General features: G+C 38.9%; 1 long non-coding RNA gene across 1 annotated transcript; it reads left to right on the top strand.

The window, feature by feature from the left end:
- Positions 1 to 18,648: 18,648 nt before the first annotated feature.
- LOC309496922 lies at positions 18,649 to 25,116 on the top strand. Its single transcript, XR_014205275.1, has 2 exons — positions 18,649 to 19,718; positions 23,677 to 25,116. It is a non-coding gene; the product is annotated as an uncharacterized lncRNA (long non-coding RNA).
- Positions 25,117 to 25,495: the final 379 nt, after the last annotated feature.

Raw genomic sequence — 25,495 nt, 5'->3', positions numbered from 1 at the left:
TGACATCATGGGTAATACATATGTCCGCCCTGTTGCTAAACTCATTGTGTTACCTGAAATGCCTAAAGTTTAGTTCGTAGCACCAGTAGTTAAGCTGGGACATTTTGTGGACAAATTTCCTGTGTAAATTTGTGAAAAGTGTGTAAATTTCCTGTGTAAATTTGTGGGGCGGCTGTACAAAATTCCCCGCCTCACGCATGCGCGAGTCGAACTTGTTCAGACTTGCCTGATGCATGCGCAGAAAGTTTCATTCGGCAGCATCCAGTACCAAAGTTATACGCAGTTTCCTGGCATTGTTTATTTTCTTTCTAAAATTCTTTTTCCTTGTGTGGTATTGCTGTGCATTCATAACTATGTAAGTAAAAATATTAGATAAAAAATAAGTAGATGTTTTTCATAGAGTGTCAGAGCGTGATTCAGTTTATTTTACCTCAGAAATATTATTGTCAATATACATTGCTACAATCGAGCACAGTGCTCGCGCATGTACGAGTCATCCTGTTGTATTTTGTCAACGATGTTTATTCATTTGGGAAAGGGAGTTGCTTGTCATATGTTGATTAAAATATTTATCTGATGCCTTATAGGCATATTAGTAATGTGATAACGAGCGCACGGGAGTGCTAGAGCAGCGCACACACTTTTGTAATCTGACACCTCTTGTTAGCTGCAGCTGCATTTAGAGCCTATATATATTGCAATAAGCTTTGGTTTGCTGTTACTTCATATAACTTTAACTTATCTGTGTGTATTCTATCATGTCATATTATCATTTATATTTATCATCCTTATTTTGTTCTCTCACAGAAACCACTTTTATCCATATATCCACACAAAACCTGCAATTGTATGACCTAATAAACATTGAAGATGGACAAGTTAACTCTGGAGTAGCTGCAGTTCTTTCTAACAGAAGAATTAGGCCAGTTGAGTTCCAACCATCCCACTGCACGCAGAATATCCCACACATACATCAATGGAAAGCTTATTTATTCAGCTTTCATATGATGCATAAATCTCAATTTCAAAATTGTGACCCATGAGACTGGTTTTGTGGTCCAGGGTCACATACAGCCCTGCTTCTCTTCTCACAGATTGGTGCAAGCAATACATTCCCCATAAACTGCACATCACATCACATCACATCACAGCAAGCCACATAACACTTTTCATACTTTTAAACATGAGTATTTTACTCTACATTTTATGCTACAGGAAGTGTAGTATACGTCAAATGTTCATAATTGATAAGCCATTTACAATAAAAGGTCTTTTGTTCCATGGATGATTTTTTTTCTTCTGTGAAATACGGAAATGTTTATGATCCCTGGAACTGCCAAGCTCTCAATTGCCAATAAAACAAACACACAAACAAAACATTTGTTGTGAACAAATTATTCAAATTACTCCTAAAATTAGTTTATTTAGGAGATGGTGGTCTAGTGGGTTAAACCACTGAACTGGTAAATCGAAGGTTGCTGGTTCAATCCCAGCAGCCACCACCAATGTGTCCTTGAGCAAGACACTTTACTCCACGTTGCTCCAGGGGGATTGTCCACTGTAAGTCGCTTTGGATAAAAGCGTCTGCCAAATGCATAAATGTAAATTTACAGTAAATTCAGCTCTCTCATCGAATCTAAGACAGATTTTACATGATGATGAATATATTGTGGACACATCATGAAATGCAAAACAAAGACATATTATGACACTGATGATGATGGCATATGTATAACTTAGCCTACAAAAAATATATATTCTTGTAAGTGTGCCTATCCATCAGTGCACCCTTCCTAGCATAACCACAGTGTCTTTATTTTACAGACGGATTCTTAAACGGCATGAGAAGTTCTTGTGAAGATAGAAACGCAGGATGAGGGAAGTTAGTAGGCATGGGACAGTATGTTGTAAGTATTTCAGAACCTCCAATAGCGTAAATGTTTTTGCAGCGCTGCTTAATTGGTTTTGACACCATCCAGTGTCAAACCCTCTCCGGTGAGCGTGGACAGGCGCGTTTAACTCATTTAGCAACAGATGTGACAGCAAGTGTAACTTCACGAGCGAGAAAAGGACCAGAAAGGTGAGAAAAGACAGTTAGCAACCCTCACCGACACAAGAGTGTAACTCTCTGCCAAAGCAGCACTGTTGAAGAGTAATACTCGCTGATTTCTCATTTATATTAACAGGTATTTATATAGTGTATTTTTAGTATCAATACACTAAAATAGTGTATTGATACTTTATACAACACTGCACCCTACCATTTCAGGACATATTGAGTGTTATTTGCATATATATAATAAAGGTGTGAATGACACCATGTGTGCACATGCACTCTGTGCCTCGTCCTTCCAGATGTGTACATGCAGTATTTCTTTTCCTTGAGATAAGACCCTCTTCTTCATATTGGTAAAACATTGGATTCTGAGTCGGACCAGCAATCAATGAATTGAGGCTATTGCAGTTTCCATATCCTTTTGCCATGTACTTTTTAATTGTTACAAACACCCATGGCCATGTAAATATACACAACTTCTTCACTGCTTATTCATATTTAAAAGGCTTTTGTCTGCCAAATTAAATGTGGTCCAACCAAATATAAATATATAAATATATAAAGCATTTTTGAAAATACGGTTTTTAAACTTTTCTTAAAAAATGTCTAAAAGTAAAAAAGAAATAAAAATTAAACCAGCATTAAATAGTTAATTTCTAAGAATGCAGCACATTTAAAATATTTTATCGATAACATATTTCAAAAGATTATTGATTTTCTTTATAACTCTTATACATCATTGGCTCAGTGTTTTCTGCCTTTGTAACTTTGTAGGACTGAGAACTATTATTTTAATGCACTGCTTCTATGCTTACTTGGGATAATATTTTTACACTCTTGGCATCTTTACAAATGTAACTAGGTCAATGTGAAAACAACACAGATACGCAGGTTACTGAACCCTGTTGATGATCTTTTTTTTCTTTTTTTTTTTTTGATTGGACAGTTTTATAAAGGTTGTGGGGATCAGGAATTATACATACTGAATCTAATACAAGCAAGGTAAGGCATCTTTAACACTGAATCACACTTCAGCTTCTTAACACTTTTAAGACACATTGTTTTTACTTTTCAATATTTGTGTCATACATCTCTATAACTGAACCTGTATTCTTTCGGACAGATATGGCGGTCTTTTATGATCTTCGGCTGGTGTCTCTGGCTGTGCTGATGCTGGTGTCTCAGCTGGACTCTGCCAGTGCTGCTGTTCGGGTGTTTGGCTTATATGCCAGAGACCTCACCGGTGATCCTTTTGGAAACTTTCCCGATCCATACGTCAAGCTCTGGTGTGGATCTTCTTTTGGGGGGCAGACTGAATTTCACAAGGATAACAATAATCCTACATGGTCTGCACAGTTCAACTTCCCAGACTGCAAACCATATGAAAACCTTGAGCTGGAGGTGTGGGACAAAGACCTGAATTTTGATGATCACTTGGGCACGTGTTTCACATGGGTGAAAAATGGGTCTTTCTCCGTTACTTGTCATCTGAGCAGCGGCGGAAGTCTGTTTTTCAAGTACGAGTTGAAACAATAAACCTTTTCCAAACAGCTTTGAAACACTGTAACTAGCCTAATATAAGGTGTATGTTTTGCATTAATATGTTCATTAAAATCTACAGCTAACATATTTTTCTTCTTTAGTGAAATGCTTTTACTAACAACAACATAAAAATACAAATGAAAGTCATAAATCAAGGTTGTCTCTGCTTCTCAGTTCACACTGAATCTAGTTTTAATTTTTGCACTTCATTAAATGGTTTTACCATATGTGACCCTGGACCACCAAACCAGTCACAAGTCGCACGGGTATATTTGTGGCAATAGCCAACAATACATTGTATGGGTCAAAATGATCGATTTTTCTTTTATGCCAAAAATCATTAGGATATTAAGTAAAGATCATGTTCCATGAAGATATTTTGTAAATTTCCTACCATAAATATATAGAAAACAAAGAACTCCCGCACACTATCCGTACTTGCAAAAACGTATGAAAAATATTTATTGGCAACGTTTCGGTCTCATGACCTTCATCAGGCACATCTGAAGGTCATGAGACCGAAAGGTTGCCAATAAATATTTTTCATACGTTTTTGCAAGTACGGATAGTGTGCGGGAGTTCTTTGTTTTCTATTTGACTTGACCTGGTCTTTTTTTCCCACGCACCTATCACCTGCAGGTGTGCGATGGTGTTTGTGCTCTACCATAAATATATAAAACATATATTTTTGTGAGTGAATGCAGCACAATCGCGAACAAAAATGGACAACTTTAAAGGCAATTTTCTCAATGTTTAGATTTTTTTGCACCCTCAGATTCCAGATGTTCAAATAGTTGTATCCCGGCCAAATATTGTCCTTATCTAACAAACCATACATCAATGGAAAGCTTATTTATTCAGCTTTCATATGATGTATAAATCTCAATTTCAAAATTGTGACCCATGAGACTGGTTTTGTGGTCCAGGGTCACATATAGCCCTGCTTCTCTTCTCACAGATTGTTGCAAGCAATACATTCCCCATAAACTGCACATCACATCACGCCACATAACACTTTTCATACTTGTAAACATGAGTATTTTACTCTACATTTTATGCTACAGGAAGTGTAGTAAACATCAAATGTACATAATTGATGAGCCATTTACAATAAAAGGTATTTTGCTCCTTGGGTGATTTTTTTTCTCTCTGTGGAATACGGAAATGTTAATGATCCCTGGAACTGCCAAGATCTCAATTGCCAATAAAACAAACACACAAACAAAACATTTGTTGTGAACGAATCATTCATCACTCATGAATCATTTCAATGAATCTATTGATCCAGTTTATTTACAGTAAATTCAGCTCTCTCATCGAATCTAAGACAGATTTTACATGATGATGATGAATATAATGTGGACACATCACGAAATGCAAAACAAAGACATATTATGACACTGATGATGATGGCATATGTACAGTATAACTTAGCCTACAAAAAATATATACAGTATATTCTTGAAGTAGGCTGTATATGTCCAAGAAGAATGTCATCAGAACCTGTATTTTCCTGTACCCTGTATTGATTGAATCTAGAACCCAAGGATCTGATGTTACCTTCTCCCAACTGTCCAGTTGCTTCCCTGGGGTTTGAAACCTCTGGTAGTACGTCTCTTAAAGGGATACTCCACTTTTTTTGGAAATAGGCTCATTTTACAACTCCCCCAGAGTTAAACAGTTGAGTTTTACCATTTTCTAATCCATTCAGCCGAACTCCGGGTCTGGCGGTACCACTTTTAGCATAGCTTAGCATAGATCATTGAATCGGACAGGACCATTAGCATCTCTCTCAAAAAAATGACCAAAGAGTTTCGATATTTTTCCTATTTAAAACTTGACTCTTCAACTTTTCATTTTCCATTGGTCTTAGTACACTATGTAACTACAGAGATTGTCGTCTGTCTAAAATTGCTTAAAACATAGATGCTCCAATATCCCTAGTAAGCTGTGAGTGTGTGATGTGTCAATCAAATTCATCACATCACGCTCTTCTTTATTAACAACTTTGCTTAAAGCAGACAAAACTATTGCTAAAGCATTTCCTGATCGTGTTATCCTCTTGGCTCATTAACTGATCGGTCTTTTCACGAGTTCACACTTACATATAATTTGAAGGGTAAAGTTTAATGCGTATTTGGCGTGCTGTCCGGAGGGAGGGCTCCGAGCTCGGAGTTCGGCCCGAACCCAGAGTACTCCCCCCCGTATGTAAGTGTTTAGGACTAGAAGGGTGGAGAAGGGGTGGTGGAGGGATGCTGCAAAACTGTCAATGGAATGAGGTGAGACTGCTGAGTATATACGCACCTCTTACCATTGATTGCTGAGTGCTCTCCACCTGTGTTAATTATCTGAACGTGCTCCTCCCGAACCTTGTTAATAAAAGATCATTTCACGAGTTCACACTTACATATAATTTGAAGGGTAAAGTTTAATGCGTATTTGGCGTGCTGTCCGGAGGGAGGGCTCCGAGCTCGGAGTTCGGCCCGAACCCAGAGTACTCCCCCCAAAGCTAAAGAGCAGAGGACAGCCACCGGACTAAAGACCCCCCAAATGAGTGCCGAGTTTGGCGGGCAGGCATCTCAAGAAGGGGCCTGGATGCTTGACCGGGGAGGCCCGTAATGGCACTGCCTGGACTGACGGCCCCTGTTAGTCTGCGAACGGGGAGCGGTTGTAGTTTACGGTGACCGATCGGGAGGATTTGCGCTTTTCCGCTAAGCCCAAATGCTCGCTGGACAGAGAGGAAACAGAAAGGAGGAAAAATGAGTGCTTGCCCGGGAGATTTTCTCACACTGCATCCGCTGTGAGACCAAATGCTCGCTGGATGAAAGAGAAAACGTAAGTGCTCTACCGGGAAAGTTCTCACTCCATCCACTGAGAGACCGATGCTCGTTGGACGGAAAGAGGAAGCGGAAAAAATGAGCGCTTGCCCGGGAGATTTTCTCACACTGCATCGCTGGATGAAAGAGAAAACGTAAGTGCTCGACTGGGAAAGAGCTCACTCCGCCCGCTGTGAGACCAATGCTCGCTGGACGTAAAGGAAATAGGAAAATGAGTGCTTGCCCAGGAGATTTTCTCACACTGCATCGCTGGATGAAAGAGAAAACGTAAGTGCTCGACTTGGAAAGAGCTCACTCCGTCCGCTGTGAGACCAATGCTCGCTGGACGGAAAGGAAACAGGAAAATGAGTGCTTGCCCAGGAGATTTTCTCACACTGCATCGCTGGATGAAAGAGAAGACGTAAGTGCTCGACTGGGAAAGAGCTCACTCCGTCCGCTGTGAGACCAATGCTCGCTGGGCGGAAAGAGGAGACAGGGTTTTTTTATTTTTTTTTATTTTTTTTTTTTACTCGATGAGGGTTTGGTGAGCTTTTTTAATGTGGAACCGGTTCGTCCTGATATAGCTTTGGAAAGCATCGGAGGACCATCTCCCAAGGGCTTGAATCTGCTGTTGGGAGAGGCCTTTTTGGGCTGCTGAAGTTGCTGCCCCGATGCGAAATGAGTGACTTGAAAAATTCTTCGCTGGAATGCCTGACTGTTGAAGAACAGATTTGAGGTGTTTCTGGAACCAAAACCGTGTCACGGGTTTTTTGGATTCGTCTAAAAACAGGGGTTCCAGGGCAGATTTAGCCTGGGAACTTCTCCATTGCAGATAAGCTAGAATTGACTGGTATGGTTGGATTTGCGAAGCGAGGTTAAAAATGTAGATGAAATGACCTTTTTTGGTTTGGTCAGTTTTACTTTGTTTAATCAAATATGAAATGGTTTCGCCGTCTAGTACTGATAAGTCTGAGATGGTGGGGTGGATTTTTGGGTCGAATTTAGAAGTAATGGCGAGTTCCGAGCATCTAAGAAAACCAAAAAAGGCTAGGATAAACATAGCATCGAGTGTGCGAGCGGAACCGAGGGGCTGGTAGCCTGTGCGGAGGGTCTGAATACATTTGGTAAGAATGTCTAGCGTTATAGGTTGTCTGGCGTCGGGGCGGGTAGGCTGGGATCTTTGAATCCCTTTAATCAGGAGGGAGGTTTGTGAATTGTTTATCTCCGTGGAAGGAGCGCCGTACATCAATTTATGGAAAAACTGGATACCGCTCAAATAACCTTTAATGGACCTGACTTGTAGACCCTTAATGATGTTAAGGTAGGAGATAAAAGAGGTGATTGAAAGAAGAGAAAAATCAGGGAAAGGCAAGTTATAAGAGACATGGAATGTTTTAAAACACCTCCAAGCAGTAACGTAGGATTGAAGGGTCCTGGGAGATACTGCTTGGAGGATAGTGTCGAGTGATGCGTCAAGCAGGGGTTTTAACGGGTGGGTTACGGGAATATTAGTTCTGAATAACGAGGAACTGGAGTTGGGAATTGATCTGCCTCTGGAGCCAGCATCCTGAATTTCTGAAACAGAAAACGAGACAGAGTCAGCGATTTGTTTTTTTGACCCAGGGATGTGTTTAGCAATGATAATGAATTGGTCGCATGCTGAAATCCAGATGAGACGCCTTAAGAGTGGCATCAGAGCTGGTGAATGGGAACGGCCTTTGTTAATGCAAAGCACTGTTGCATCATTGTCGCAATGCACTAAAACGCTACTAGCGGCCCATTCTTTCCCCCACAGGAAAGCTGCTACTACGAGAGGGTAAAGCTCGAATAGAGCTGAGGATTGAGATATGACCTGGAGCTGAGGTGGCCACGGAGCCGCGAACCAACGACCTTGGTAAAATCCCCCGAACCCAATAAAGGGGGCGGCGTCTGTAAACAACTGGATGTCAGTGGGGGTTGAAACAAGGTTGTTGTAGCAAAAAGATAGGCCGTTCCACTGTTTTAGAAATGTTAACCATAGCCCAAGTTCGTCGCGACATGCTTGAGTTATAGAAATGCGGTCTTCTAGTGAGTGGACGGAGGACGCGAGTGAGAGGAGATGCGAGATGAAGGGGCGGCCCTGTGGGATGATGCGCATTGCGAAATTTAGATGCCCGAGCAGGGACAAGAGTTCGCGTTTTGAAAAATTTGATTTTTCAAGGAAAGTAAAAGAGACGAGGATTATTCGGTCGATTTTTTCTTTGGGGAGGGATGCTTGGAATTTGTCTGAATCCAAATTGATTCCTAGGAACTCGATAGATGTTGCAGGGCCCATGGTTTTTTCCTGTGCGATAGGAATTCCTAGCTCAGAGAAAACGTTTTGTACCGTGAGGATGTGCGCGGCTGGGATAGCATCGGGAGGCGAAATTATTAGAAAATCATCTAGCAGGTGAATGAGGTAAGGAATGGCGTAGTTGTTCGACAAAATCCAGCAAACGGCTTCTGATAGCATGTCAAATATTTTCGGGCTGCTTTTGCATCCGAATGTTAAACGTACTGCAAAATAATATTTCCCGAGCCAGCGCACTCCGAATAGTTGCCATGAACCTGGATGGATAGGCATTACTTTGAAAGCAGATGTAACGTCGAGTTTTGCAAGCCAAGCACCCCGACCTGCGATTTTGATAATGTCAATAGCCTGATCTATATCGTGGTATTTGAGCGAAAATTCATCTAGAGGGATCAAGCTATTAATGCTTGGGAACGGGGAATTATGCGGGGCTGACAGGTCGATTATTAGACGTTTTTTACCCGAGAATTTCCTTGTAGCCACTCCAATGGGGCTGATACGAAACAGATTAAATGGAGGATTGTCGAACGGACCGATCATGAAGCCTGACTTTTTTGATCAGTTCGTCTACGACTTCAGGTTCTATGAGGGTGGATTGGAGATTATTACATATGATGTTTTGGGAAAGCGGACATTCTAAGCCAGGTTTAAAGCCGTTTTTTAAGCCTGAAAGCAGATAATCAGTAAATTCGGCATCCGGGTGATGAGCTAATATTCACAGGAGTCTCCCAATAATTTTTAGATTTTTTATTCACAGATTTGAAGACTGGACATACAATGCGAGCATGGGCGCCGCCACAAAAGCTGCAGATGTGCATGAACCTGCAGCGCGATCTTTGACATTTGCCCGCGTTGAAATGATTGCAAGGCTGCCTGCTTTCGTCAAAAGCAGAGTCCTGCATTGCACTGGTGGTTGCAGCACGCGGCACATAGCTGGTGGATTTTGCATTGCTTGTTCCCGGGTAGGGAAGAGAGGAAGGGTTAACCTGCGGGCACGACGCGGTCGTGTGCGCCACTGACCTGCAGACCGCGCAGGTGATGTTTTTGCAACCTAGAAACACCCTGCTGTGGAGATCCTGGTCGAGTGCACCCCAGTATGTGCACTGGTTCCACTGTGCGACTCGCACGGCACTTTTGGCTGAAAAAAGTTTGTGGTAAGTGTAGAAATGCCCACCCCCATAGGACAGCGCGAGTTCGGCTATGATTGCTTGGTAGTCATTCAGTTCGCGCCGCCTGTGGGGGAAAGCTGAACAGATTATTTCAGTGTAACGGGAAAAAGCAATTGAAAATTCAGAAAATGAAAGAATGCGAGATGAGTGAGTGTTTGTGTTCTTCAGTGTAACCGAGAAATCCCCGCAATCTATTTGGCGGTCAGGTTCGGCTGAGGGGAGTAGAGAGAGAAGAGAAGAAAGGTCTACATCCGCACCTGAGAGGATCTGTGCGCGGATGTTTTGGGATACTGGTGGTGGTTCCAAGGCAACTGCGTTGGACGGCACGGGCATCGGTGTTGCTGTGAACAGAGAATAAGGTGATTTTTGTTGTAACATGGAGCTGGGAAGGGTATAAGCCGGGTCTGCGAATGTCGGCGGCGGCCTCACGCTTGGATGACCTGTTGTGGCTTGAAAAGAAAAGTTAGTTGCAGGATATAAAGGAATTGAAGGATTATGTGTGGCTTGAGCTGCAAGCGGAGGCGGGCCCGCGCTTGTTTGAGCTACTGGAGCTGCAGGCCACTGAAAGTGGTCGGGGTTGTAACCTGTTGGATGAGACTGTTGAAATGGTTGGGCCTGTGCTGCTATCGGTGGTAGCCTCGTGCTAGTGTCTGCGACAGGAGCTGGAGGCCACTGAAAAGAAAAAGGGTTATGAACAGCAGGAGTAAAAAACTGAGAGGTTGTAGGGAGGCCGCTGGGCCCGGCTATATGCTGCGCTGTGGCAGCAGAAGCCATGGTGGAGGGCTGGGCCTCATCGAGAGGCGGGAGTGTCATGGCGGAATCCGGTGCGCGGCCCAGGCTCGCTGAAGGCCTGTTGCTGCGTCTTGATGGACGAAGCGATCCGGATCCTGTGCGGGAAGACGACAGTGGTGACTGGGCAGGCGACTTTTGGGCCCTGCGGGCTTTGCTCTGCCTGTGGGTCGTCTTGGGCGATGACTGTAAGGAAACATACAGATTATACAATTCCGCCTTTGTCATTTTTCGCGAAACCTGTATATCTGAATTCCCCAGTGCTTGTTTTAATCCCGCTACGGTCCATTTCCCGATAGGTGGGATTGTCGGAACGGCCGAGCGGTAGGAGGAAGCCGGGGAAGAAGAAGGGTGTCTTGCCGGGGGCGGCGAAGACTGGTCTTGGCGTCTTGTTGAGCGCCGGGTAGATCTGGCCGGTGTACGGCCGCGAGGAGAAGCCGGGGGCTCCAGTGCGGCGACCGGCGTAGGAGGGTTGACCGTGGGACCGGTGAAGTGCGGAGGTGCATCCCTGGGGACGTCTACGTCTTCGTCGGAAGAGGAGTTTGTTTGAGACATGCTGCAAAACTGTCAATGGAATGAGGTGAGACTCCTGAGTATATATGCACCTCTTACCATTGATTGCTGAGTGCTCTCCACCTGTGTTAATTATCTGAACGTGCTCCTCCCGAACCTTGTTAGTAAAACATCATTTGGCACTCCTTACCAGGACAACAAGGGTTCTCAGTAATCTTATCAGGTCCCAAAGTGGTAAGGGCTGCGATATCTCGCTCCACTGATGACATGTTCCCCATACTACTCTCAGGAGGTTAATCTAACTTAACAAACAAACTTAATTAAACTGCGGTGCAGCTTTTGGATTATTCCAGGCTTTCCTCAGCATCTGGGAATTATCCTCAGCCACAGGAATAGAGACAGTCGGCTGTGCACGGAAATACCCGTCAATACACCTTATGTGGGGGCTGGAGCTTCTTCCTAAACATCAAGGCCCAGGATCCTTGCTGCACTAAAAATGCGTGAACGAATGTCAGAATGCAGGCTCCCTTCTGAAACTTCTGAAAAAGGGATAGTTCACCCAAAAATATTGATCATTTTCTCACCCTCATGTTGTTCCAAATCGGTATGAGTTTCTTTCTTCTGTTGAACACAAAAGAAGATATTTAAAAAATGTTGGTTAACAGACAGTTGACGACAGGAAAACAAGTACTATGGAAGTCTATGGGTGCCGTCAACTGTCTGGTAAGCAACATTCTTTAAAATATCTTCTTTTGTGTTCAACGAAAGAAAGAAACTCATACATGTTTGGTACTTGAGGGTGAGTAAGTACCAAAAAAAAAAAAGGAATTTTTGGGTGAATTATCCCTTTAATTGTCCACATTTTTAAGTCATCTGCTGTTTACTCTTAAGGATCAAGCAACAGACAGAGACCTTCTAGTTGGCTCATCATTTAGGGATGCATTTAAGTATACACTTTCCGTTCTAAAGCAGAAACACGTGTGCAAAATGCTCATCTTTATATGTATAAAATGTGTGATTTGCACTAATGGGGTAATTTGTCACTTGCTGCAAGTGGGAAACAAATATGTGAGCAGAAAGAGAAGCAAGGTTGATATGACACAAGCACTTGAGAATGAGAGGTGATTCTGAATCAACTTATCCTTAATGAAGTCTCAAGTATTAGTTGCCTCTGCTTCTCAATTCACACTGAATCTAGTTTTATTTGATATATGGCTTTATTAGTATAATATTGTGAATGTACTTTGTTAGGTTTTTTGTTTGTTTTTGTAAATAGATTAAAAGCATTTTAGTCAAATGAATAGGCTATTCAGTCAGTCAATGCAGAACACACACACACACGAGCAATAGAAACGGTTCAACTTTATTGTTATCAGTCTCAAAGTAGCTTTACAAACTGCTGATTTAGAACAGGTTTATTTCGCTTCATACCTGTAAAACATGGTTCCTTTTTTCAGATGACAATAATCCCTGACAGACCCATTTTGTACCAGTTTGCTACACGTGCCCAAATGATCATCATATTTCAGGTCTTTATCCCACACCTCCACCTTCAGGTTTTCATTTGCTCTGCAATTTGGGAAGTAGAATTCTACATTCCAAATAGGATTAGCAGTATTCTTGATAAATGATGTCCGCCCCCCAAAAGAAGATCCACACCAGACCTTGATGTATGGATCGGGAGGGTTTCCAGCAGCGTCACCGGTGAGGCCTCTGGCATATAAGCCAAACACCCGAACAGCAGCACTGGCAGAGTCCAGCTGAGACACCAGCATCAGCACAGCCAGAGACACCAGCCGAAGATCATAAAAGACCGCCATATCTGTCCGAAAGAATACAGGTTCAATTATAGAGATGTCTGACACAAATATTGAAAAGTAAAAACAATGTGTCTTAAAAGTGTTAAGAAGCTGAAGTGTGATTCAGTGTTAAAGATGCCTTACCTTGCTTGTATTAGATTCAGTATGTATAATTCCTGATCCCCACAACCTTTATAAAACTATACAATCATAAAAGTCTTCCAAAGGTCATCAATAGGTGGTTCTATAACATGCGTATCTGTGTTGTTTCCGCATTGACCTTGTTACATTTGTAAAGATGCCAAGAGTGTAAAAATTGTATCCCAAGTAGAAGCAGTGCATTAAAATAATAGTTATCAGTCCTACAAAGTTACAAAGGCAGAAAACACTGAGCCAATGATGTACAAGAGTGTCCATTATATGTGAAATATGTAGTTTAAACGTGTTGCATTCTTAGAAATTAACTATTAGATGCTGGATTCAAGGTGGGTTTTCTTTTCTTTTTTTTTTTAAGAAAAGTTTACATCTAATGACCCTAAAAAAGTAATGTGGTGCAACCATACATATATATATATATATATATATATATATATATATATATATATATATATATATATATAAACAAGTCATTATTTATTTTTTTATTACTTACTCACCCTTAAGTACCAAACATGTAAGATTACTGTATGGTTGCACCACATTACTTTTTTAGGGTCAATAGATTTAACTAATTAACTTTTCATAAAAATAAAGTAAAAAAAAAAAAAAAAAAACGAAACCAGGACTGAGAACTACTATTTTAATGCACTGCTTCTATGCTTACTTGGGATAAAAAATTTACACTCTTGGCATCTTGACAAATGTAACTAGGTCAATGCGGGAACAACACAGATACAGATACGCATGAGATTGAACCCTGTTGATGACCTTGAACCCTGCTGAAGATTTTTGTGATTGTATAGTTTTATAAAGATTATGAGGATCAGGAAGTGTATACTTAAATTCATCCCTAAATGATGAGCCAACTAGAAGAAGGTCTCTGTCTGTTGCTTGATCCTTAAGAGAAAAACAGCAGATGACTTAAAAATTTGGACTATTAAAGGGATAGTTCACCCAAAAATATATATTTTTTTTTTTTACTTACTCATCCTTAAGTACCAAACATGTATGAGTTTCTTTCTACTGTTGAACACAAAAGAAGATATTTTAAAGAATGTTGGCTAGTTGACGCCACCCATAGACTTCCATAGTACTTGTTTTCCTGTCGTCAGCCTTCTGGTTCCCAACATCTTTTAAAATATCTTCTTTTGTGTTCAACAGAAGAAAGAAACTCATACAGGTTTGGAACAACATGAGGGTGAGTAAATGATAAAAAACTATCTCTGGGTTGGGTGAACTATCTCTTTAAGATGAATGAGGGTGAAATATATACACATTTTTGTGATTGTATAGTTTTTTTGTTTTTTTTACTGGTTGCACCACATGACTTTTTTAGGGTCATTAGATGTACACTTTTCTTAAAAATTGTATAAAACTAAAAAAGAAGAAATAAATTAAACCAGCATCAAATGGTTAATTTCTAAGAATGCAACACGTTTAAACTACATATTTCAAAGATTATTGATTTTCTTTATAATGGACACTCTTGTACATCATTGGCTCAGTGTTTTCTGCCTTTGTAGCTTTGTAGGACTGAGAACTATTATTTTAATGCACTGCTTCTATGTTTACTTAGGATACATTTTTTACACTCTTGGCATCTTGACAAATGTAACTGGGTCAATGCGGAAACAACACAGATACAGATATGCATTGAATTGAACCCTGTTGATGATCTTTGGAAGACTTTTGTGATTGTATAGTTTTATAAAGGTTGTAACGATCAGGAAGCATTCACTCAAAAAAACAAGCTGTTGACCGAACCTAATAAAATTGAGGAAAACTTTTCCACGAAATTGAATTACATGTTTCCAACATTTTTTTTTTTTCAATGAATTGTTTTGTATGAACTTGAAAGTTTTGCAGTGCCTTAGAGAGAAAATTTTGTCAGATTACCTACACTTAATTTTTGTCCTGTCAATAAAATTGCCATCATTATAATTTTAGCTATAACTTGACTTTACAGTTACTTCCAATCTTGTGTTTTTACATAGTTACAGTAAATTTTAATAATGTAGGTTTAAGTGTGAGATTTGATGCATATATAGTGTACAATGAGTGCCCACAGACTAAACACAGTGACCATTCTTCTGGATAATGGTAACCACAAAAGTCAAAAACATTACAGAAAGTCCTCTAACTTTCTAATATAACTGAACATTAAACACTAAAATTAACTAACAACATATTTCCATTTACTGAAAAACGGAAAATAACAATTTAAACCTCTAAATTTACCCTCCTAATGCAGTCCCTTGCAAAGCATGCTGGGAACTATAGATCCACTCCCCAGTTAGTTGCCAACAAAAATTATTCATGTAGTTTTCACACAAAGTAATTAAGTAAAACTCAGTTTTAAATATATTAGGTTTATTGAACACAATTTAATTAAGCTGGAACAAAATGTTTTTTTAAAAATACAGTTACTTTAGCTTATTTTGATGAATTAAATTGAACAAGAGGCAAAACTATTTTTTTGACTTAACAGGAAATGTATATATGCATCCCTAAATGATGAGCCAACTAGAAGAAGGTCTCTGTCTGTCACTTGATCCTTAAGAGAAAAACAGCAGATGACTAAAACATGTGGACTATTAAAGGGATAGTTCACCCCAATTTTTTTTATTATTATTACTTACTCACCCTCAAGTACCAAACATGTATGAGTTTCTTTCTTCTGTTGAACACAAAAGTGTGTGTGTGTGTGTGTGTGTGTGTGTGTGTGTGTGTGTGTGTGTGTGTGTGTGTGTGTGTGTGTGTGTGTGTGTGTGTGTGTGTGTGTGTGTGTGTGTGTGTGTGTGTGTGTTTAAAGCATTTTGGAAAATACAGTTTGGTTTGTTTTGGGATTTTTTTACTCTATATGGTTGCACCACATTACTTTTTTAGGGTCATTAGATGTAAACATATCAAAAAAAAAAACATCAAATAGTTAATTTCTAAGAATTATTGATTTTCTTTATATTGGACACTCTTGTACATCATTGGCTCAGTGTTTTCTGCCTTTGTAGCTTTGTAGGACTGAGAACTACATTATTTTAATGCGCTGCTTCTATGCTTACTTGGATTATGCCGTATCCAGGCCGTATCCAGATCAGATGGTGGACCTGCGCCTAGACATGACCACAATGCATGATGTAGTCAGCCGGATCTGGGCCATATCCAGATCAGATGGAGGACCTGCACCTAGAGTCTCCTAGACACGACCACAACGCATCCCTGAAGTGTCAGCAGAGATTGTGTCAACTAGACTCTACCCTGTGAAGGCCTCATCGACACGACAGCCATCAGCACTGATCCTCAAAAAACTCATATATATATATATATATATATATATATATATATATATATATATATATATATATATATATATATGAAACATCACTGAACTTACTTAAGCTGGACTGTGATGCTATTTTCTTCTGGAAACATTTTTATTTTTTGCATTATTTTCCTGTTATCTCTGTAAAGCTGCTTTGAAACAATCTGTATTGTAAAAAGCGCTATGAATAAATGTGACTTGACTTGACTTGGAATAAAAAATGTACACATGGCATCTTTACAAATGTAACTAGGTCAATGCGGAAACAACACAGATACGCATGGTATAGAACCACCTATTGATGACCTTTGGAAAACTTTTATGACTGTATAGTTTTATAAAGGTTGTGGGGATCAGGAAGCATACATACTGAATCTAATACAAGCAAGGTAAGGCATCTTTAACACTGAATCACACTTCAGCTTCTTGACACTTGTAAGACACATATTATTTTTACATTTCAATGCTTGTATCATACATCTCTATAACTGAACCTGTATTCTTTCGGACAGATATGGCGGTCTTTTATGATCTTCGGCTGGTGTCTCTGGCTGTGCTGATGCTGGCGTCTCAGCTGGACTCTGCCAGTGCTGCTGTTCGGGTGTTTGGCTTACGTGCCAGCGGCCTCACCGGTGACGTTTTAGGAAACAAACCCGATCCATACGTCAAGGTCTGGTGTGGATCTTCTTTTGGGGGGCAGACAGAATTTATCAGGGATACTGCTAATCCTACATGGAGAGCAACATTCAACTTCCCAAATTGCAGAGCAAATCAAAACCTGAAGGTGGAGGTGTGGGACAAAGACCTGAAATTTAATGATCGTTTGGGCACGTGTTTCAAAGCGGTGCGAAATGGGTCTTTCAGGCTAAGTTGTAAACTGAAAAAAGGAACCATGTTTTACAGTTATGAAGCGAAATAAACCTGTTCTAAATCAGCAGTTTGTAAAGCTACTTTGAGACTGATAACAATAAAGTTTAACAGTTTTTATTGCTTTTGTGTGTGTGTGTTCTGGTAATATTCATTTACTTTTTACTAAAATGCTTTTAATCTATTTACTCAAATAAAACTTACAAAGTGCATTCACAATACAATACTAATAAAGCCATATATCAAATACAACTATTCTAAAAGATTAGGCTATAGAAAACTAGAAAAAAAGATTACATAAAAAAGCAGATGACCTAAAAATGTGGACTATTAAAGGGATAGTTACTTACTCACCCTCAAGTCCCAAACATGTATGAGTTTCTTTCTACTGTTGAACACACACAAAATAAGATATTTGAAAGAACATTGGCGACACATAGACTTCCATAGTAGGCTACTTGTTTTCCTGTCGTCAACTGTCTTGTTTCCAACATTCTTTCAAATATCTTCTGTTGTGTTCAACAGAGGAAAGAAACTCATACAGATTTGGAACAACGTGAGGGTAAGTAAATGATAAATATTTTTGAGTGAACTATCCCTTTAAGGTGAATGAGGGTGATTGTCAAGCTCCAAAAACAAAACAAACAAAAAAACATTAAATGTGTCAGCATTGCTATATAATACTATATTTAAAGTATTCTGAAGCCATACTGTATTTATATATGTGACAAAAATTAAATTGTTATTTCATAGCGGCGCTCCTTGGCGCGTAGGCTACATGAGAGTCGGGGCGATGTCATGAATGAATCGCTCGAGACGAATCTTTTTGATTGATTCACTCACGATTCGGACGGCTGCGGTTAAAAGCAATGAGGTGAAGCACATCAGTGATTATAACGACTTTAAGTGCGGTTTGTTCGTCACATAAAGCTATCATATGACTAAATAACTATATGAATATAGCGGACGACTCGTATCAGATCACTTTTATGATATATCTTTTGTTATGTGGTTATTTTTTTTAGCGTGAGAGCCTCAGTAACTTACTCATTCGCTTTCATTACATTGACAAGAAAGTGACCATTACATACTTCAAAAATGAAGGTGAGTAAATGACGGCAGAATTATCATTTTTGGATGAACTTACGTTAGTCCTTTTAATATGCATTTACTGAAGGGCTACTTACCCAAAATTACCCCTAGAGCACATGTGACGAAGACACTATATATCTTTATGAACTTTAGAGTATTATTTATTGGTTTATGTCGGTATCAGACTAACCATGATGAAGTGCTTTAACAGTTAAACAGATCCAACAAATAAAATTAAGAAAAAGAATAAGGCCTATCCTTTGATCTCTTTTTTTTTTTTAATTATCTGAGATCAACATGAATACAAATGGTACATTTGCACTAGATATTTAAAATATTTATTTTCTTTATAATGGATGATATCTTTCAAAGGTCATCAACAGGGTTCAATCCCATGCGTACTGTAACTGTGTTGTTTCCGCATTGACCTAGTTACATTTGTAATGATATGTCACTGTTTTCTGCTTTTGTAGCCACTCAGGATAGAATTACTAAAATTATTTTAATGCATTGCTTCTATGCTTTCTTAGGATGCAATTTTATGCATTCTTGCCAACTTGCCAAATATAAATATGCCAACACAGAAACATAACACAGATACGCATGGGTTTTAAACACCTGTTGATGACCTTTTGAAAGACCTTTATGATTGTATAGTTTTATAAAGGTTGTGAGGGGGGCCACTAAGGGGGTGAAAGTTAGGATGATTCTAAGGGCCCACACACTTTTGGGGGCCCCAAAGATCTATTTTATTAATGGAATGGGTAGGGGGTCTAACCTAATATTCTTTCATAGGGCCCAAAATTGCTGGCAGCTCCCTGGAAGCAAGGTAAGGCATTTTAACACTGAATCACACTTCAGCTTCTTGCCATTTTTAAGACAGATATTATTTTTACATTTCACTGTTTGTGTCATACATCTCTATAATTGAACCTGTATTTTTTCTGACAGATATGGCAGTCTTTTATGATCTTCGGCTGGTGCTAAAGCTGGCGTCTCAGCTGGACTTTGCCAGTGTTGCTGTTCGGGTGTTTGATTTACGAGGCAGAAACCTTGCTGGTGGTGATGGTATTGGAGATCCCGATCCATACGTCAGGGTGGTGTGCAATGGCGATGAAGATTAAACGAAACATTTATCAGGTCACTCCAATCCTACGTGGAATGAAGATCTCTATTCATCAAGCTGTAAATCCGGGCGATAGACTACGCGTGGAAGTGTGGGACAAAGACTGTATGAATGAGGACGATCCCTTGTCCTTAAATAAAAAGTAGGCTACCTGCACTCACAATTCAATACAATACAATACAATAGTGTCCACAATTTAGCCTTAGATAGGAAATAAAACTTACGAGTGAGAATCACAGTGCAGAGAGGTAAAAGGTGGGTGAAGAAAGGTAATAGCTGAATTTTCAGCATCATTACTCCAGTCTTCAGTGTCACATGATCCTTCAGAAACCATTCTAATATGCTGAACAAACGTTTGATACATGAGAACTCTGCACTGCAACCTTTCATTTTCATTCAGCAGGGTCTAAATGTACAGCAAAACCAATGACAAGAGTTTGGAAAGGACCAGATTTTTGTCATTAAATATTCCGTTTGGTGGCGCTAAAGATGCAGAAATTTCATGTCACCTTTAGAGAGTAATGCTTTGTCTGAAATCACTCACTCATTCACTAATAGCACATGGCAACTAAGTGCACTATGAAGTGAGTGAATTCGGGCGCTGACGTATTGGGCGTCAGAGAGATTTACTTTTATCTTAAATATTAGACTACTTTACTATAAAAAAATATAATATCAAAGTTGGATTGACATGCTTAATTTGTGTTCAGAATAATTAAAATGATAATTAAAAAAAACAAAAAAGAATTGCCTTAAACCAAAGGTCATCAACAGGTGGTTCTATAACATGCGCAACTGTGTTGTTTCCGCATTGACCTAGTTACATTTGTAAAGATGCCAAGAGTTTAATTTTTTTATTCCAAGTATGCATAGAAGCAGTGCATTAAAATAATAGTTCTCAATCCTACAAAGTTACAAAGGCAGAAAACACTGAGCCAATACACGAGTGTCCATTATAAAGAAAAACAATAATCTTTGAAATATGTAGTTTAAATGTGTTGCATTCTTTGAAATTAACTATTAGATGCTGGATTCATTTTTTTTTTATATAGATTTTTTTAAGAAAAGTTCACATCTACTGACCCTAAAAAATGTATGTGGTGCAACCATACAGTAAAAAAAAAAAAAAAAAAGTATTTCAAAAATGCTTTATATATATAAGTATGGATAATATATATGCACCTGTATGGTGCAACCATACAGTATATATATATATATATATATATATATATATAATCTTATATCATACATGTTTGTATGATATTTGATAAAAAATGTATTACTTACCCTCAAGTACCAAACATGCAAGATATATATACTGTATGGTTGCACCACATTACTTTTTTAGGGTCAATAGATTTAACTCATTAACTTTTCATAAAAATTGTATCAAGTTAAAAAAATAAAAAAATAAACCAGGACTGAGAACTATTATTTTAATGCATTGCTTCTATGCTTACTTGGGATAAAAAAATTACACTCCTGGCATCTCTACAAATGTAACAAGGTCAATGCGAAAACAACACAGTTACAGTACGCATGGGATTGAACCCTGTTGATGATCTTTGAAAGACTTTTGTGATTGTATAGTTTTATAAAGGTTGTAAAGATCAGGAAGCATACACAAAAAAAAAAAAAAAAAGCTGTTAATTAAATTAATTAAAACTTTTCCACGAAATTGAATACATTTTTTACAACAAAATGATTTTTTTTAATGATTTGTTTTAATCTTGTTGTATGAACTTAAAATGATTTAGTCAAGACTACTAAAAATTTGTGTCAGTCCTACTAGATAAAGTTTTCCGATGCCTAAGAGAGAAAACATTTTCTCATTATAATTTTAGCTAACTTGACTCTACAGTTACTTTCAATAACTCGTCAACTGTCTGGAGTTTACAGGACTATAGTTCCCAGCATGCTTTACAAGGGACTGCATTAGGAGGGTAAATTTAGGGATTTAATTGTTAATTAAAAAATTCAGTAAATGGAAAGATGTTGTTAGTTAATTTTAGTGTTTAATGTTCAGTTATGTTAGAAACTTAGAGGACTTTCTGTAATGTTTTTACAAAAGTAAATTTTTTTATTTATTTTTGTTACCATTATGCATAAGAGTGGTCACTGTGTTTAGGCTGTGGGCACTCAGTATACACTATATATGCATCAAACCTCATACATAGAACTACACGACTAATATTTATTGTTACTATGTAATAAAAAGTATTTCACTTTTATTGTAAGTAACTGTAGAGTCAAGTTAGTCTCGCGTAGCCAGACCTTCAGACTGACGGCAGAAGGTCTGGACTCTATCTGAGCTTTTCTTGGCCAAGGACCGCCCAAGAGGACGTTTGACTGACATGTAACCCAACCAATCACAGTTCGTTTTGTTCCGCGTCATGTTTAGGGGCGTGGCAATATAATGTCGATGTCCCTACAATAACAGACCAGTGTGCATCGAATAAATTATTCATTCATGAACGTTGTGCAAGTTTACTGCAACAATGGAGCCGCGAACTTCACATACTTTTTGAAAATCCAGCGTTTAATTGATCCTGGCAAGCGCTATTGTCTCAGTTGTAAACACAACGGCTTTCTTCTTCCACGAGGGGTTTTGGCATCACGGCATTTGTTTCCAGGCGGGCCGATAAAGAATGCGACACACACGTCTCCCGGACATCCTGTAGAATTCAACCAATCAGATCGCGACTTCGAAACTCCTGAAGTGTTTCCAGAAAAGTGTGCCATATGCATCAGACGTTCAGCCAACGGTCCGTGGGCGTCACGTCTGAGGCTGAGACTAGAGTCAAGTTAGCTAAAATTATAATGATGCCAATTTTATTGTCAGGACAAAAATGAGGCGTAGGTAATCTGACAAAATGTTCTCTCTTAGGCATCGCAAAACTTTATCTAGGACTGACACAATTTTTAGTAGTCTTGACTAAATGATTTTAAGTTCATACAACAAGATTAAAACAAATCATAAAAAAAAAAAAGATTTTGTTGGAAAGATTTAATTTAATTTCGTGGAAAAGTTTTCCTTAATTTGATTAAGTTCGTTCAACAGCTTGTTTTTTTTAGTGTATCCCTTTAAGGTGAATGAGGGTGATATATATATTTAAACCATTTTTGAAAATACGTTGTTTTTTTTGTTTTTGTTTTTTACTGGTTTCACCACATGTCTTTTTAGGGTCATTAGATGTAAACTTTTCTTAAAATTTTTATAAAAGTAAATATATATATATGAAAAAAGAATGATTTTCTTTATAATGGACACTCTTGTACATAATTGGCTCAGTGTTTTATTACTACAGTGTTTTAGAACAACATTATTTTAATGCACTGCTTCTATGCTTACTTGGGATACAATTTTTACACTCTTGGCATCTTTACAAATGTAACTAGGTCAATGCGGAAACACAGATACAGATACGCATGGGATTGAACCCTGTTGATGATCTTTGGAAGATTTTTGTGATTTATAGTTTTATAAAGGTTGTAAGGATCAGGAAGCACTTAAATGCATCCCTAAATGATGAGCCAACTAGAAGAAGGTCTCTGTCTATTGCTTGATCCTTTAGAGAAAAACAGCAGATGACTTAAAAATGTGGACTATTAAAGGGATAGTTCACCCCCCCCCCCCCCCCCCAAAAAATATATATATTACTTACTCACCCTCAAGTAACAAACATATGAGTTTCTTCCTTCTGTTGAACACAAAAGTGTGTGTGTGTGTGTGTGTGTGTGTGTGTGTGTGTGTGTGTGTGTGTGTGTGTGTGTGTGTGTGTGTGTGTGTGTGTGTGTGTGTGTGTTTAAAGCGTTTTTGAAAATACAGTTTGGTTTGTTTTGGGATTTTTTACTCTATATGGGTGCACCACATTACTTTTTTAGGGTCATTACATGTAAACTTTTCTTTAAAAATAAATAAATAAAATAAATAAACCAGCATAAAATAGTTAATTCCTAAGAGTTATTGATTTTCTTTATAATGGACACTCTTGTACATCATTGGCTCAGTGTTTTCTGCCTTTGTAGCTTTGTAGGACTGAGAACTACATTATTTTAATGCACTGCTTCTATGCTTACTTGGATTATGCCGGATCCAGGCCGTATCCAGATCAGATGGACCTGCACCTAGACATGACCACAATGCATGATGTAGTCAGCCGGATCCAGGCCATATCCAGATCAGATGGAGGACCTGCGCCTAGACATGACCACAATGCATCCCTGAAGTGTCAGCAGAGATTGTGTCAACTAGACTCTCCCCTGTGAAGGCTTCATCGACACGACAGCCATCAGCACTGATCCTCAACAAACTCGTCCCCATGCCGGCATGACTCCGATCTTCAACCAGATGGAACTGGATAATATTCTGATTGTTCCAAACCAATCTGACTTCTGATCTGTAATGCTGCCTGAATCATAATCATACACTGTTCGTTCATTGGCCAGAGGAGGACTGGTCCCCCGACTGAGTCTGGTTTCTCCCAAGGTTTTTTTTCTCCATTCTGTCACTGATGGAGTTTTGGTTCCTTGCCACTGGACGATGACATCACGGTTTACTCCAGAGCGGCTATATAATGAACTAAATTAATAACTTATTTAAAACAAAAATGAAACATCACTGAACTTACTTAAGCTGGACTGTAATGCTATTTTCTTCTGGAAACAAACTTTTTTGCATTATTTTCCTGTTATCTCTGTAAAGCTGCTTTGAAACAATCTGTATTGTAAAAAGCGCTATAAATAAATGTGACTTGACTTGACTTGGAATAAAAAAATTACACTCTTGGCATCTTTACAAATGTAACTAGGTCAATGCGGAAACAACACAGATACGCATGGTATAGAACCACCTATTGATGACCTTTGGAAGACTTTTATGATTGTATAGTTTTATAAAGGTTGTGGGGATCAGGAAGCATACATACTGAATCTAATACAAGCAAGGTAAGGAATCTTTAACATTGAATCACACTTCAGCTTCTTAACACTTGTAAGACACATATTATTTTTACATTTCAATGCTTGTGTCATCTCTATAATTAAACCTTTCAGACAGATATGGCGGTCTTTTATGATCTTCGGCTGGTGTCTCTGGCTGTGCTGATGCTGGTGTCTCAGCTGGACTCTGCCAGTGCTGCTGTTCGGGTGTTTGGCTTTCGTGCCAGAGGCCTCACCGGTGACGCTGCAGGAAACAAACCCGATCCATACATCAAGGTCTGGTGTGGATCTTCTTTTGGGGGGCAGACAGAATTTATCAAGAATACTGCTAATCCTATTTGGAATGCAGAATTCAACTTCCCAAATTGCAGAGCAAATCAAAACCTGAGGGTGGAGGTGTGGGACAGAGACCTAAGTCGTGACAATCGTTTGGGCACGTGTAGAAAAGCGGTGCGAAATGGGTCTTTCAGGCTAAGTTGTAAACTGAACAAAGGAACTATGTTTTACAATTATGAAGCGAAATAAACCTGTTCTAAATCAGCAGTTTGTAAAGCTACTTTGAGACTGATAACAATAAAGTTTAACAGTTTTTATTGCTCGTGTGTGTGTGTGTTCTGCATTGACTGATTGAACAGGCTATATTCATTTTCTTTTTACTAAAATGCTTTTAATCTATTTATTCAAATAAAACTAACAAAGTGCATTCACAATACAATACTAATAAAGCCATATATCAAATAAAACTAGATTCAGTGTGAATTGAGAAGCAGAGGCAACTGATACTTGAGACTTCAGTAGGGATAAGTTGATTCAGGATCACCTCTCATTCTCAAGTGTTTGTGTCATAACAACCTTGCTTCTCTTCCTGCTCACAGATTTATTTACCACTTGCAGCAAGTGATAAATTCCCCATCAAAGCGCAAATCACACATTTTATACTTGTAAAGATTAGCAATTTGCATGCGTATTTCTGCTTTA

The sequence above is a fragment of the Leuciscus leuciscus genome, assembly GCF_965113295.1.
Source record: "Leuciscus leuciscus genome assembly, chromosome: 4".
Taxonomy (NCBI): domain Eukaryota; kingdom Metazoa; phylum Chordata; class Actinopteri; order Cypriniformes; family Leuciscidae; genus Leuciscus; species Leuciscus leuciscus.
This window is presented reverse-complemented; position numbering and strand designations above follow the sequence as displayed.